Source organism: Drosophila bipectinata, chromosome XL (assembly GCF_030179905.1).
Source record: "Drosophila bipectinata strain 14024-0381.07 chromosome XL, DbipHiC1v2, whole genome shotgun sequence".
Taxonomy (NCBI): Eukaryota; Metazoa; Arthropoda; class Insecta; order Diptera; family Drosophilidae; genus Drosophila; species Drosophila bipectinata.
The window spans coordinates 8,572,897-8,589,552 of record NC_091734.1 but is presented as its reverse complement, the minus strand read 5'-3'; positions in this window follow the sequence as shown (position 1 = coordinate 8,589,552).

Genomic DNA, 16,656 nt, shown 5'->3' with positions numbered 1-16,656 from the left:
TAGGTAGTGTGTGTGTGTGCTTTGGGCGTAGACACATAGTCGCTGTGGGTGGCGCCTTGAGGTATGCAGCAAAGTAGCTTTGCCAACAATAGATCAGCCTCCGCACAAATAGCCTGATTCCTGTTTGCGGGCTAGGAAGTCCCGAATGCGGTTCTCCCGAAGTTTTCCTCCGGTGTTTTGTTTACCAATTCCACAAGGGGGGCTATATGGGTACTGGAGGCTAAGACTTGCACAAGATTAATTGCAATCGGTGTTTCAGCATATGTTTTATACTTTGTCGTTCCGAAAACTTGTTCCTCTCTCTTCGCTATTGGGGAGTATGTTTTTGTGGCTTGGATTCGAGTATTTTCTTTTAGTGGCAAAGGGCAGCAGGTAGGTAGATGCACCTGGCACTTGAGGAGGCAATTAAGCTTTTATTTATGCGGCTGGCTGGCTGGTTGGCTGGCTGGCTGGTTTGGCGGAATACGACGCCAAACACATGTCGAATAAAGTTTCGGAGCCACTATTGCTTAATTATCAGGGGGAGAAGGGGCGCTCCTCCCGCCTTAGATAATCATCATCCTGGCTTCGATCTTTCTTTGGGGCTGGACAGCTCCAGGAAGTTTCCCAGCTGTGGAGAGTTATGCGCCTCCGTTGCCATTTCTTATTCAATTTCATTTGCAGGCCAGGACCATAATTCGATTGCCTCATGTCTTAATGGCATAATCTCGGGAAAAGTCTCGGTAAGAGGTGGGTCCTGGAGAGTCCTGGCAACAACATATTGCGGGGTTTCTTTCTTTTATCCTGCCCTGCCAACACACACACACACATGTCCCCCCTCCCAGCAGCATCAACACCATATCACTTTGATTACTTTATTATTGGTGGGTGTGCACACACACTCGCACTCGTACTTCCACCCACACACTCCAGCATACACTACACACCTTTGTGTTCTTTCTGCCGCCTTCCCCTTCCCCACCCCACAAATTCTCGGCATTATCCCACTTTACTTATTAGAAGCAATCATACAACACCCCATCCTGGAGAAAAAAAAATTATTAAGGGCTGGTGGTAGGGGTGGGGTGGGGGTGGTTTTTGGCCAACAAAAGATGAAGAAGAAGAAGAAGCTGAAGAAGCAGCCAACAAAAATAAATCATTTTTTCTGCTTTTGTTGTTGATTTATGCGTTTCTTCGATGTCTCTCACCCCAGGCCCAGTTCCAGCTCCAGTTCCAGCCCCAGTTCCTGCCCAAGCTCCTGGTCCAGGGCTCTTGCTCTTCGTGTCCTTGTCTTTTTCTTTATATCTCTTTTTGTCTATAAATGTAACTCTGGATTTTTATACACTCAAAAAAAAGGGGGTGCAAATCTAGAGTTATATTTCTTATAAGGAAGATTATTATTTTTATTTCTTAATAATATTCCCATCAAGTCCCACTTATAGTAAGATCTTTCACTCTATTTCTCTCAGTGCTCGAAGGCTGCACTTTGGCTCCTGTTGATAATGAGCCAAATCATTTTTCGTAAGATAAATTCCAACCCCCCCTATCCCTCACCAACCTCCACCCCCTTCCCCTGACTGCAGCCCGTATAAGTAGCTGGAAAACTTATGTTCCGACCTGGCCTCAAACTTCCCCCAGCCCTGGTCTCCTAAGCTAGTTACTACGCTTTGTCTGCCAAGTCATTCCGCCGCCTCTACCCCAACCACCCCCATCTAACCCATCCTCCCGGAAATACCCCTCTCACCTTGAGGAGAATCGGAGAGTTGGCGTCGACAAGTTCGAGTTTGGTGCGCTCCTTGAAAGCGTTATAAATCATTGCCATGATTAAGCGACGCGGCACGACACGACATCCTTTTGTTATAGTAGTAGTAGTGGTGAGGTAGTGGTGCCATGGAGTGGTAATATCCCAGGCAGGGTACAATGTGTGGCCAGTGGATGGAGAATAGTAGAGGCTAGTGGAGGAGTGAAAGTTTTTCCCGGCAAGTAAAATGATAATTTAATATCGAAAATTGTTTTTATTGAGTTGATTTGTAAGTCCAATTGCCGGGATGGGCCGGGATGGGCCGGGATTTGCCAGTCCCCCAATCCCCCAGTTGGGTTTTTGGGAAAAGGTTTCGAGGGCAGAGAACTAGTCACAGTCACCCCCCAGCCAGCCAAGCACTCATCCGCCACTTTGGCTGCCGGCATCTTACATAATATTCCGTTTACCTTCTCGAGCGCTTTTCTGAGCCTGCCACCCCCCACTCCTGCACCCACTCACATCAAACATATTTATGTGTACTTTAAGAAACTTTGCTAATATGTTAAAACTGTTCATTGACACCGAAAAATGAGCAAAAGCGCATCTGCCGGCATAGAAGAGGCCAGCAGGGCGTGGCAGGGAGGCTTCAAGTACTATACTTCGTCCCCCATGGCACTGCCCTCGTACTGTGTGTTTGAGTTTGAGCTGCGATTTTTCCTCCACCCCCTCTTAACATGCGATGTGTGTGTTTGCAGTGTTGAAAAACACAAACAGCAACTGCGAGCTTATTAAATGGTAGATAGCATCCCCCCCTTATAGCTTCTTGCTACGCCCTTGGCCCGGGCCAGTGGGTGGCAGAGAGTTCTAGGCAAATAGCAGCAATAGAAATACAGCCGAAACAAACTTTGTTTGCCGCTTCTGCAATATTAACGGTTAATTATGCCGACCGGCTCAACCGCCCCCACTGCCATGCCCATTTTCCAGAGTCTGTCAATATTTGTTGAAACACTTCCTGATAGGCGAAAAATGGTTTTTGAATATGCCCCCCCGAAATGCAGTATAAAAGTTGAAACCATTTTGCAATTGCATTTCCCCACTATTTTATTAGAAAAGTTTCACCCGATGTTTGACTTTATGCGCTATTTTTTAATATTTATTATGGCTGATTGCGATTCCTCGACAAAGCCCCCATCCCCCCCCCCAGACACACAGAGGCGACTGCCCCCCCTTTTTTTTTTGTTTGCCTTGTGGCGAGCAGAAAGGACGATTCCAACAATGGCAAAGGGCCCAGAACACAGGACTCCCTTGGAAATCGCAAAATGTAAAAGTTTAGACGAGGGCTGGCTGCATTCACGCATTATAATTTAAGTGAAACATAAATATTGATGTAATAAATTAATTTCATTCTATAGGAAAAATATATAGAGAGCCCGGCCAGACGAGACCCCATTTCAATCTCTTGGGTAGAAGTACGATTGGAAATTTAAATATTAAATATTTGCACTGAGGACGGGCCTTTAAAAATATTATGATTTCAAGGGCTCTCGAAAGTTAACAAATACTGTCACAATATCGCTTTCAATAATTCCAAAAAAAAGGGGAGGCTCTAAGTCTCACTGAGGTTAGCTAATTGGTGGGAATGCAATAAACTCTTTAGAAGGAACTGGCCACATCCTTACCGAAATCTGAGTCCAACATTCTTTTTCCGTTTCTTTGCCAGTGTGTCCCAGCATAGTTTATGAACTATTTATGGCCCGGAGACAAAAAAAGGTCAATGTTGTCAACTATGCAAAGTTTCCGGTAAGCTATATTCTTTTTTTTTGTTTTTTTTGCGAGATACATAACTTTGATGAAGTCTTCGACATTTTGGGTCCAAGAGACTGTCGGCGACAAAGGAGCCTGTAAGGTTTGGGGCGGGGGTCCTTGTTCTGGAATCTTTGTTGGCCTGCAAAGTTTGCAATTCTTGTGGGAACACTTGATCATAAGTTGCGCATTTTTCACTTATTTATTCCGTCTGAGCAGCAGCAGCAGCCAGTCTTGTCCGCCAAAGCCCTTGTCTTCAGCTACTATCTACCAGCTACCTGGTTTTTGTCCCACCTCGCTTGACCCGGTCACTTGACTTTTGGCCACTAAAGTTTTGGTCTCCATAAAGCTAAAGGAATTCATGGTATGGCTGCATAGCAAGGGGTAAGCTCATATGTTATCCTTGGTGCCTCAGAGGACTGATCCATTGATTGGGGCAGGGTCTGGAGTCTCGTCTCGGGTGGGTATACCCCACAAATACCCTTCAAATCCTCGGCAACTTATTATGCAATCTGTAGTCCTCGCCAGTCCTGGGCAAATCAATTCCCTTTAGTGGCACTTGCACTTGCAAGCTTACTCCTGGCTCACTCCTGCAGGAAACTTAAGCCCCAGCCCCCAGCTCCTTTCCTAGCTGCTTGTCAGCTTCTCCGGAGTGCGGACATACACAGCCCACACGACACACCGCTGATATGCCACAAATTTGTCGTAGACGGTTGTTGTTATTTTCCTGCTAAGACAAACACACCTTCGGGTGTCCTTTTTTTTGTTGTTTCGGGGTCTGAGGCGATACAAAGTTGAGACTATGAGCTACGGTAGATAAAACTTAGTTTTTTGTTGACTTCAAATGCACACCCTGTTCTTGTTCCTCTCATGTGTGTGCAAACCACCCATCCATCCACCCACCCCACTTAAGCTCTCAAGGATACTAACAGGAATCGTGTGAATTATTAAAATCTAATAAACCACAAGATTTTATGTTACACGGAACTCGTTCATCGTCGTCGCCAAGAATCTTGGCAGTCAAAGTTTCTTGTGTGGTTTTCTTTGGTTACGCTATTGAACCTTAAATTAAGTTTGAACATAACTTCCGGTCCCGCCCCTCCCTCACACACACACACACACACAGGATATGCACCCTCACACACTTGGAGGATACCTTTTCCTCGCCTTGTTTACATAGGTAAGTTTAATTTTCCTGTAGCACAATTTTCGGCGCAACCAGTCAAAGGTCCAGGGCTAGGGCCAGGGCCAGGACTTCGAATCCCATGTGCGTGTGTGTTACGGCGGTTGTTCATAAATTTCCTTAATGTCTAAGTGTGAAAATCTTTGCCGTTCGATGGTGCTTTTCACACTTTCCACAACCGTAAGACCGACTTTCCCAGGCCCCATCGTCCCAGTGAAATCAAGCAGCAATGTGTAAACTTTCAATAGGTTCGTTAAAATTTTATGATTTTCCTGCCTGACTGCCCGACTGCCGGAACTGGAGGGAAACGTGTTGAAAATTGTTGAGCCACTTTGAACCACCCATAGTCCCCAATCCCCGACTCTGTTGAATGGGATTTTTAAGTTTTCTCGGTTTTTGTTTTCTTTCAATACAAACCGTGTTTTTTTAATGTTTGGCAAAGTATTTCATTTAATTTTATTGGTATTTGTAGAATATTTATAAGCATGGTTTCCAAAACTTTGCCAACTCGAGATGGGGGATTAGGATCAGGGCCTGATTGGGGCCTCATGTTTGTGGTTGTATTTTTTTTTATGGGCAGTACTTGTGCTATTCAAACAGAATTTTGAGGTATTTTTAATGTTGTTCGGCACCTTGAAATTCTATTCAGCTAATTTGGAATTCCCCTCTGCCATTTATCTTTTTATTTTGCAAGTTTTTGGGATTTGGACAAAGTTTTTGGGAGCTGCAGCTTGGTGGCTTTGACAGCTGCAAGTGCATGTGATACATAGTTCGTCTATCTTTTTTTGGTTTCACAGCTAAAGGCCCTGGGGGTTCTTATATGCATACAGTGGCGAGCAAAATTGAGTGTATGTTCACGACTCAGACTTTCGTCACCCATAAATTCATATTCACACAACCAAATCCAAAAATTTTTTTTGTTTTCTATTAATTATTTAATTCCTAATAAATTCTAAGCAAAAACAATGATGATAAAGATGAAATCGAGGAGAGATAAATTAAAAACGAAAAAAACCCACATAAACTCAATTTTGCACGTTTCATTTAATTTCCAAAATAATATTAATATTTTGTCCAAAGAAATTTATTTGATACGACTTCCTGTACGCGGCCAGGCATGTTATCTACCAAAATTTCTCATATATCTTTAGGAAAGCGTATCCATTCAGCTACAACACGCTCCCAAAGGTTGCCCCTGTTTGATGGACCTGTTTCGTACTGCATGAGCCGTCTTTTCATGATTGACCAAAGATTTTCAATCGGATTGAGGTCGGGACTTTGTAACGGGGTTTCATTTAATTTCTAAGGTTCCCTTCCAAGCCATTCCTTAACAATTTTCGAAGAGTGCTTCGGATCCCTATCTTATTGAAAAACCATTTCTTTTTCGGAATAAGCACATTTTTCAATAAAATTGGGAAGATTGGTCTGCAAGTTTTTTAGGTAGTCCTCTTTCTAATACCTTCTATTAATTGTAGAGGGCCAACATGCCACCATGTGAAGCATCCCCAAACTATAATACCACCACCCCCATGTCTTACAGTTTCTTTTACATGGTGTCTTTGGATTCGATCTCCGGGTCTACGCCAGCAATATTGCTTTCTGTCAGACTGAAAAGGGTAAAATTTAGACTCGTCAGACCAGATAACACGTTGAATCGTCAACGGTCCAATTTTTGTGTGCCCTTGCAAATTTCAATCGCGCTGTAATATTTTTATCGGATAATACAGGTTTGTTTTTGTTTCACACTTGCAATATATCCGATGTGTCGCAGCGTTTTTCTAGCATTCCATTCGCTAACATTCTTGATTATAGCCAAAGAAGCATCCTTTAGTGTTAGGAGCTTATTCCTTCTCATTTCAGACATTTTTTATTGAAAAATGTGCTTATTCCGAAAAAGAAATGGTTTTTCAATAAGATAGGGATCCGAAGCACTCTTCGAAAATTGTTAAGGAATGGCTTGGAAGGGAACCTTAGAAATTAAATGAAACCCCGGACTAAAGTCCCGACCTCAATCCGATTGAAAATCTTTGGTCAATCATAAAAAGACGGCTCATGCAGTACGAAACAGGTCCATCAAACAGGGGCAACCTTTGGGAGCGTGTTGTAGCTGAATGGATACGCTTTCCTAAAGATATATGAGAAATTTTGGTAGATAACATGCCTGGCCGCGTACAGGAAGTCGTATAAAATAAATTTCTTTGGACAAAATATTAATATTATTTTGGAAATTAAATGAAACGTGCAAAATTGAGTTTATGTGGGTTTTTTTCGTTTTTAATTTATCTCTCCTCGATTTCATCTTTATCATCATTGTTTTTGCTTAGAATTTATTAGGAATTAAATAATTAATAGAAAACAAAAAAAATTTTTGGATTTGGTTGTGTGAATATGAATTTATGGGTGACGAAAGTCTGAGTCGTGAACATACACTCAATTTTGCTCGCCACTGTATGTACATATACATAGCTTCTCCAGATTCTCCAGCATGTCTGGTAGTCAGTCAAAAAAGTTGAGCAAAAGAACTTGCGCCGCTTGGAGGCAAGGTAACAAGTTGCAAGGCAGCAAGGAAGCTGTACCACCTGTCAAAATGACAGTTGAAAAAACAAGCGAGGTGTTGCGAAAATATATTCATATATACATATATATAGTATGGCCAGCTCAAAGAGCAGCGGCTGGAACATTAAGCAACATTTGGTCGGTTCAAGTTTTTGCCAAAAACCCAAAACTTTTCCCGGCACCACATTTCTGGACATGCAACGGGGGAACTCTAGGAGGGGGAGGGGATGGGGAGGAGAGGTGAAACACATCTCGACTTCTGACTAAACTAATTATATTCGAAAAGAAATCAGCGCCCGAAACCCCTCGAGCACTTCTGCCTGTACACGTCCACAAGTGGACTCCGAACTCTGAACTCTGAACTCCAAACGCCTTTGTACATACCGCCCAACACTCTTTTGTTGTTTTTTTTTTCATTATTTTTTTTTTTTCTAAAAACATATTGCGAAAACACCCATTTCCTTTTGAAGTGCAGCCTTTAAAATGACGATCGGCGGTCGCAGAATAACAATCAAAACTCGTCGGTTTTCAAAACTCTCCACTTGACTTTCCTCAGCAATAAAAAAAAATGTGATATGAAAGGAAAGAATTCTCTTTAAAAAAAAATGTTAAAGGTGGTTTTCTCTAGAGAAATTCTAGAAGTTGATGTTTTTTTTTTTTAAACTTCAAAGAAATGTGGTGAGGGCCTTTAAAAAATCCATTTCGATTTGGTAGTGGACTTTGCGAATGCATTCTAGCTGCGGAACTGGGTATTATTTTGGGGTCATTGTTTCAAAGCTGGTGGGGTTGTTGATATAATTTTATTATTATTAATATATTTAATATTACTCTGTCTATTGAAATAAATTGTGTGTACGATATTTATAGGAATTTTGGACAATTTTTCAAGCGACATTCTAGAAATTTGCAGAAACCCATATAACGGCCAAAAAGAGGTCTGTCTCTCAGCCAATTCTTATCCGATCCTTGAGAGGGATACCTCAAAAGCTTTCTTTTTTAATTCTCCGTCATTCTGCATCAAAATATGGATACCCAATATTTTTTAAATTTTTTCCCGAATTTTTGCCATGGACCTTGGAAATCCACGAAAACCCATAGGTGGCCCGAAAGGTGCCTGTTTCTCAGCCAATTCTCAACCGATCCTTGGAGGGATACCTTAGAAGCTTTCTTTTTCAATTCTTCATCATTTTGCATCAAAATATGGATACCCAATATTTTTAAAATTTTTTCCCGAATTTTTGCCATGGACCTTGGAAATCCACGAAAACCCATAGGTGGCCCGAAAGGTGCCTGTTTCTCAGCCAATTCTCAACCGATCCTTGAGAGGGATACCTTAAAAGCTTTCTTTTTCAATTCTCCGTCATTTTGCATCAAAATATGGATACCCAATTTTTTTTAAATTTTTTCCCAAATTTTCTGCCATGGCCCCCTTTTGAAATTTCATGAAAACCCATAGATGGCCCCAAACGATGCCTGTATCTCAGCCAATTCTTAACCGTTCCTTGAACGGAATACCTTTATACCGATCTATTATTATTCCCCACCATTTTGTATCAAAATATATATCATTAAATTTCAAAAATTGTTAATTTTCGTCATCTTTAACTTTGGACTCCCTGCGTATCGACAAGCTTCGTGGAATTGGAGTTCCTGGATTTGCGAGCATAACGTCAAACTTCATTCAATTCAATTAAGCGGGAAACTTTCTGCTAATTGCTGAAAATTATCAATTCAAATCACGTTAAGACTTTTCTCTCCGGGCCGAAAAAAAAACCGAGGAGGAGAAGTCAAGGAGGATGGAAAAAATTATCATGCAGCACGCTTAAATGGCTTTTCAATTAGATTATGTCATTCAAGTGCCTGGCAGCCATGGCTCGCCGCCCCATCCTCCTGCTCGTCAACCCTCCTTATGGCCACATTAAACGTATCAATTTCCGTTAAAGAATTTTCCCGAAAAACAGCAAAAAAAAAAAAAACGAACAAGAAAAGCCCTCCCGAAAAACAACGGAAAACAACTTGAGTTCATTAATTTTGTGCGAGGCGCAACAATTAGCACGAAACCCGAATTCAGAGAAGGGGGCTTGGAGCTTGTGGGGGAGTGGAATTCGATGGTATCTGGCAGTAGAAAAAAAAATACAATATTAAACAATATGCTGGTGCTGGGGGGCTCCACCCACCCCACCAAAAAGCTCCCCTCCCCATGGCCGCAAAACGTGACGCTGCTAATTAAGTTGACGCATTTGCCGCCTTGCTGGCTCAGCTCCTGCTCTCCTTGCCCCCTGCCCCTGCCCCTGCCCCTGTGCCTGCCACTGCCACGGTCACCGCCCACTGCCCCTCCTCGTTGTTATTATTTTGTATGCCTCGCGGTCCTTTTTGTCTAGTGGGTGGGTCTTCTAGTGCCGTCTTGCGGTGAGCTTAGGAAATTTGCATGCTTGATTTGCTCTTCTGAGATGGAGATGGGGGGGTGGGGGCCAAAGTGGGTGTTAAGCAGGCCCCGAGGGTGCTCCAGTGAAAGCGATGTGGCTGCGGCAACAGGTGGAGGAGACTCCAAATACTCTCAAATGAAATTTGAGAATTGAAAATCAAATATTAATTGCTTTAATTTGTTGATTTTATTTCAACGCCTAAAGTCTCTAAAGTAAAGGATTAGTCCCTTCTCCCTTTAGTCCTTGTTGCACATCCCCCACGCTCCATGTTGCATGCCCCTCCTGCAACTGCATCCATTATCTTTTGCCCTTTGGTGGGCGTTGTTGTTGTTGTCATCCGCTTAATTGAAAAATGTCCCTGCTGCTTGTCAACATTTCGATTTCCAATATGTCGTCCTGCGTCGTCCTGCGACATCCAGGCCTGGACGTCCTTGTTGTTATAAATGGCCAGTGTCGAGTGCAAAATTTTCTAAAAATTTCACACGTCGCCCGCGACAGATGTCGCCACCCAAAGTGCGCCTCCTCCCCTCCCCTCCCTTTCCGGCTCCACCCCCCTTTGTAACCACTTCCGTTCAGCCGTCAAATGCAGAGGTTGCTGCTTCTGCCTGCCGGCCACTCCCCCTTTTTTTGTGGCACCGCATTTACCGTTAGCATATCAATAACACACACTGCGCCGCTGATGCTTTCCGAGGGGGGGGGGGTGCGGGAAACCTGGGGTTATCCTGCCACCCGGGCATCAGGCACCGGGCACTGGGATCCAGGAGGTATCTGGACTAAGGGGACTGGACTCATAAAATATGGCAACGGGCGTCCATCAACCTGCACGTGAATGAGAACGTGACACCAGCGACGCCTGCTACTGAGTCCAGAGTCCCGATCCTGCCACGCCCCAACCCCAGGAAGACTCACTGAAAGAAAAGATACATTATAGAGTCTAATAGTAATTCTATTAATTGAATAAACTTTCTCTCAGTGCAGTAGACCGCGAGCCTGCCGTTTGATTTCACATTTCATGCAAAATTTTTGGTGGTCCTCAGACCTCAGCCAGGGGGGCGGCCTATGAAAGGCCTGGCAAGGACGCAGGACGCAGGTCGATGTCGCATCATCGGAAATGAATCATTTGCTTCGTTTGTTGGCATCCGCTCGGCGTTTATTTCCGCTGCCTCGCGCTCCGTCCTGAACCTGAACCGGTGGCTTCCCCCCGAGCCACCAGGTGGCAGGACTCGCTGTCTCGGTTACACAGGACATGTGTGCACGGCACGCTTCCGTGACAAAACATGGACACCGGGATCCCAAACAAAATCCAAAATCCAATGCCAGGTAGTGGCGCTTTTATTTTTGGCTGGTTGGTGGGAAGTCTTTATTTTTTATTTCTGGTTTTTTTTTTTTTTAGTTTTATTTTTGGCACCTGTGCGTCGGTTGGGGGGGCAGGATATGTGGCATGAATGTGAGGCTATCGGATGTGTCGGATAGTGTCGATCTGGGAGCCCGCATCTGGAGGAAATGGATGTTTGGAGCATCCCTTGCTCTCGAAATATATTTTCTAGCCCTTTGTTTTGGTCCATTGATACTTTTATGTAACCAAACCGTTCATCCTTTCAGCTAGCCATCGGTCCACCCTTCCATCCAAACCATCCAAACCATCCATTCCTTCATCCATCCATCCATTTGTGTCCGCTCTCATTTGAGTCCCGCATAAATCAATTGCACTTGTCATCAACTCAATTAATTTTTGGCAAACAAAGTGCAGTAAATCAATTGCTTTGGCAGCTGGGCCAACGGGTCATGTCCATGGCTGTGTCCCCCCCAGCTGCCCATCTCCCCAGCTGCCCGGCTACCCCCTTTTTATTATACCCTTGCAGAGGGTATTATAATTTTGGTCAAAAGTGTGCAACGCAGTGAAGGAGACATCTCCGACCCTATAAAGTATATATATTCTTGATCAGGATCACCTCCTGAGTTGATATGAGCATGTCCGTCTGTCCGTCTGTCCGTCTGTCCGTCTGTCCGTCTGTCCGTCTGTCTGTTTCTACGCAAACTAGTCTCTCAGTTTTAAAGCTATCGTCTTGAAACTTTGCACACACCCTTCTTTCCTTTGCACGCAGTATATAAGTCGGAACGGCCGGGATCGGCCGACTATATCCTATAGCTGCCATATAACTGATTGATCGGAAATGGTATAACTTTGGTGTTTTTAGAGTTAGAGAGTTCAAATTTGACATGAGAGTTATTTTTGGCAAAATAATACGACATGCCAAATTTCATAAGGATCGGCCGACTATATCCTATAGCTGCCATATAACTCAACGATCGGAAATGACCCAACTTTCGTGTTTTTGAAGATAGAAAGCTGGAATTTAGTACAGACTCTATTTTTGGTTAGTTGATCCAACCTACCAAATTTCATTAGGATCGGCCGACTATATCCTATAGCTGCCATATAACTGAACGATCGGAAATGACCCAACTTTTGTGTTTTTGAAGATAGAAAGCTGGAACTTGGTACAGATTATATTTTGATCCATCCTACCAAATTTCATAAGGATCGGCCAACTATATCCGATGTTTGCGATATATATCCGGTTTTAGCTGCAAGGGTATATAAACTTCGGCTCCGCCCGAAGTTAGCTTTCCTTTCTTGTTTTTCCGTTGTGTCCAGTTTGTGTCCTTTGGTGGGTTTTGCTTTCTTTCTGCGTTTGTCATTGGAATTTTTTTCCTGCCTCCTCGTTTTATTTTTTTTGTGGTGTCCGTCGCGAAAATGGGTAAATGGCTGGGCTGTCGGGCGGTCGGGCGGTTTGTAGGAGGGCGGTGCCACCGTACTGTCCATTTTATGAGTCGCCCCATGCATGTTGACACTGTATCAAATGGGGTTAAAAAGTGATTAAAGTAGGTTTGGCAAATGTCAACAATGTTTAAACCCCCATTCGGCAGGATATCCCGGCTCGGTGGTCCTTGGTCCTTGGTACTCGGCGTCCTCGGTCCTCCGTCCTCGGTCCTCGGTCCTGTCGAGGGCTTAGGCGTGTAACTGTCGTCGGAGTGCTCTTGACGTTTCGGTATGTACCCCCATCCCGCATGCCACGGCAGGAAAACCGATGAATGTTGTCCGCTCGTTTGGCGACGGATTCGATTTGCAATTTTTTACCACGATATCCCCCCTTCCTACCTCACAAGGGAGGACCACATCACCCGTGTGTGCATATCTGTGGCATTGTCCCTTGGGGAATTTTCAGGGAGTGTCAGCGGTAAATTATGCATTTTTTTGTTTGTTTTTTTTTTAACTTTTTGTACTTTTGGTAAATTGAATTTATGCATTTGCTTTGATGGTCGAAAGAGAGCCTCTGAAAAAACAGGGACTTTTAAGCACCCAATATCAGATTTTGATGGTTCTCCTTAATGGTTTTTAAATTATGTTTTTAATTGCTAGTGATACTGAACTAGAGTGTTTAATTTCTTAAATATGTGTTCCGAGAAGCACATATTTATGATGATTTGATGATCTCATAGGATCTGATGTTACCAACAAGAGTTTTAAATAAAATCAATTTTAAAATCTATAATGTTAAAGGAAAAAATCGATTAAGTTTTTAGGGAATTTATGCATCGACAAATTAAAGTTATAAGTCTAGTCTAAGATTACGCAGATGAAATATTAATATTAAATGTGGATTCAAATATTGGTGTGTTATGTCCCATCCTGAAAGCAGGGCTGACATTTAACATGGCTGGATGAGTAATTATCGACCTCCAAGTTTCCTTGAAGGCAAAAATGTGGACTAGCTGGTATTTAACAGCAAAAACCAATAGGTTTTAGTACACATATCATCCCAAACTCTGATCTTAAAATTGTTTAAAATAAACTGTGTTGTTTTATACATAAAATGTTACCGATTTTCAAAGCGATTTAATCGTTTTTTCCAGAATTGCATTGAAAAGAATCGATTCCCCAAAAGTAGAATCGTCGAAAGCTCTATTAACTAGATATCAGGACACCTTACTGAAGGGATATTTAAATCCTATTCAAAAATGTTCCAAAGGTAATATAAGGATATAAACAATAAGGATCTTTTCAGGAGCATGTGAAACCGATTTAAACAGATTTATCGATTCAATCGATCTTTTTCAGAATTGTATTGAAAGGAATCGATTAACCAATACTAGAATCGTTGACCTTGATACCTAGATATCAGGACACCTTACTTAAGGTATCCGTTCGAAGAAAAAGATATGTTTTTATATCCTATTCAAAAATGTTGAAATGGGGAGACAATAAGGGTCTTTTCAGAAGTATGTAAGTGATCTATTGTTATAATATTTTGCAGCGTTTTCATTACTTTAAGTATTGTCTGAATAATACTGTGTATTTTCATGTACTTTTAGCTTGTACATCTTAAAACGGTATGCTAACTTATATCCATTCTTTGTATCTTACAGCTATTTTCATCAAGTTGAGTCTACACACCTTTGGATCGAGAAAAAATAATACAAAATTGTGAGTTTTTGACCCAATAACTAAATGGTATGTCTAGAAAATTATGAGAAAAGATAAGTAAATTAGAGACTTAAAAACATTCAAGAGAAAGGATACAAAGGTGAGTTTTAAAATCAGTTAACTATTCACAAGCCACAAAATATAAAATTAAAACGATAAGATGAATCATAATCCCTTCGAGGAGAGTGCCTTAGGGCAGGATAGAATTCAAAGATAGTCCTTTCTTATCGCAAAAGTATTTAGGAGACAAGGAAATTCGGTCATACCATATGTCATGCTTGGGCAGGCGATTTATTCTCAACGAAAGAAATACTCTTAAAAATGTTTCTCACATAAAATGCAAAATTCCAAAATGCAACTCTCCAGATGAGCTGAGTGGAGGGATCCCTAAAAGCCAAACAGACAGCAGAGCAAACAGCTTTGGAACGGATTCCGGAGCGGTCTTGGGAGCTGGCTAGTTGCAAGTTGGAAGTCGCATATATAAATTACACACCCACATATATAAATTACCTTTTGATAAATCTCAGTCGTCAGGCAGAGCTGGGGAAAAACCGAAAAACAGCAAACAGAAATGAAACATATAGAAAAATGTATTCCTTCAGTTAGGAGTGGGAGTGGGAGCGGGAGCGGGCTTAGTGATTGGGGGAGGGGGTGTGTGTGTGTGTTTGGAGCAATGTTGCAGTGGCAGAGGTTCAGTGGTGCAAGTCCGAGTTGCACAGTTGAGAAATCTTTTCGAACGTAAATCAATCCGTGCAGCTACATCATCGTCCGACTGACGACGCTTTTCCGGCTCGGTTCAGGTCCGAAACCCCTTCATAGCTCCTTGCCATTCCTGGTGTCCTCGGTATCCTTGCCATCCTTGCCCACCCACCTTCCTCCCTTGCACATTTGAGTGCACCAATTGCTTTTCTTGATTGTTTTGTGGGCTGCTGGAGCAGTGCCACATATCGAAATGCAAATTCAACTTGCAGTTAGAATATCCTAGAAATGGTGATGGCCAGGCCAGGGTGGGAGGAGGACGACTGTGTGCGTCAGGACGAAGGATATGCGGTAGTGGTGGTGGTGGTGCCTGCTGAAGGGTCTAACAAAACAAAACTCCGCAAAACGATAACGACACTCATCATCAAACAAAGTCGGATTTTCGGACTTGGTTTCTGGACTTGTCCGCCACCTTGCCCACTCCAGCCCCTGGCAGGACCTCCTGCAGGACCTCCTTACTCCTCCGTCCCTGCCTCGCATGCATTTCAGAAACGCAACGGCAAACGCAATTTTTAGCCATGGCCACAATTCGTTTACTTTCTACCAGCTACTGGTTACTGCTACTGCAATGGATGTCCAGGACTTCTCGCAGGAGGACTTCTCCGACCAGGGTGACTGCCACCACCCGGACTTTCCAAGGGACAATCCAATCCTCCTCAGATGCTGGGCTGCATTTTCCGTTTTCGTTTACGCATCGTTTGAAATTTCTATGAATTGTAGATGCAATCGTCCAGGCCATGGGTCCTGGCTAAGACTCATGTGTTACACAAGAGTTACCGAATAGCCCCCTACCCCTGTCCCGTTTCTGGTCATGGTTCACGAACCCAACCGACCCCAAAAGTCAGTGGAGTGCATTTCACTTGCAGTGCATTTGGTAAGCTCACGACGAAGGCAAAGTTGACGATTCTCCAGCAGGAGCAGAAACAGCAGCTTTGGTGGCCCAGTCCGGGCAATGGAAATTGAAAACATTGCCCATGGTAGCACCTCCTTCTCCGTCTCCTCCTCCTCCGGGTGGCCGGAGTGGAGATGTGGAGAGAAAGAAATGTGCAGCTGGCAAAAGGATTAGAGGGAGAGCTGGTAACATGGGGAAATGGTAAAATGGGCACCGGTAGCGGGGCCAATCTTTCATGACGAAACAAATATCCTCATAATTCAACAGGAAAATTGCCCCGCAGTTGGCAGGCCCTGAAGGATCCACTCACAGAAAGTTAAATATACATATGGGGAAAATAAAAAATATATGAGAGTTTTTACATCAAAACTTGGGGGCCTGAAGAGGTTAATATTTGGGAGTTGAAACCATCTCCAAAGTAGGGATTATAGGAGGGTTCTTAGATGATTAAGAATAAGGCTTAGCGACCCATAGTTTGTCCCTCGAGTTTATCATTAAAGCAAGATTTTATTTTTTCTCCAAGTGCACCAGGGGGGTCTAGTGAGCTTTGGGGGCCGGAAACTGAGCCCGGGCCTATGAGGTTTTCTGCGGCATCGTTCCGTACGCCTCCTGGCTCAAAAACGAGGTGGCTCACAGATCCAGAAGGAGACGAAGTCGTAGACCCTTTGTGGGTCTGCCGTTTCTGCTGATTTGCTTTCTCGGTGACAAAAATAATAACAGCCAGCCACAGTCGCAGCCAAAGCTCCTCGCCCGACCACGTCACCGGGCTTTCTGGTTCTGGTTATGGTGCCTGTTCCTGATTCGAATGCGGGAGACCCACCAGACCAG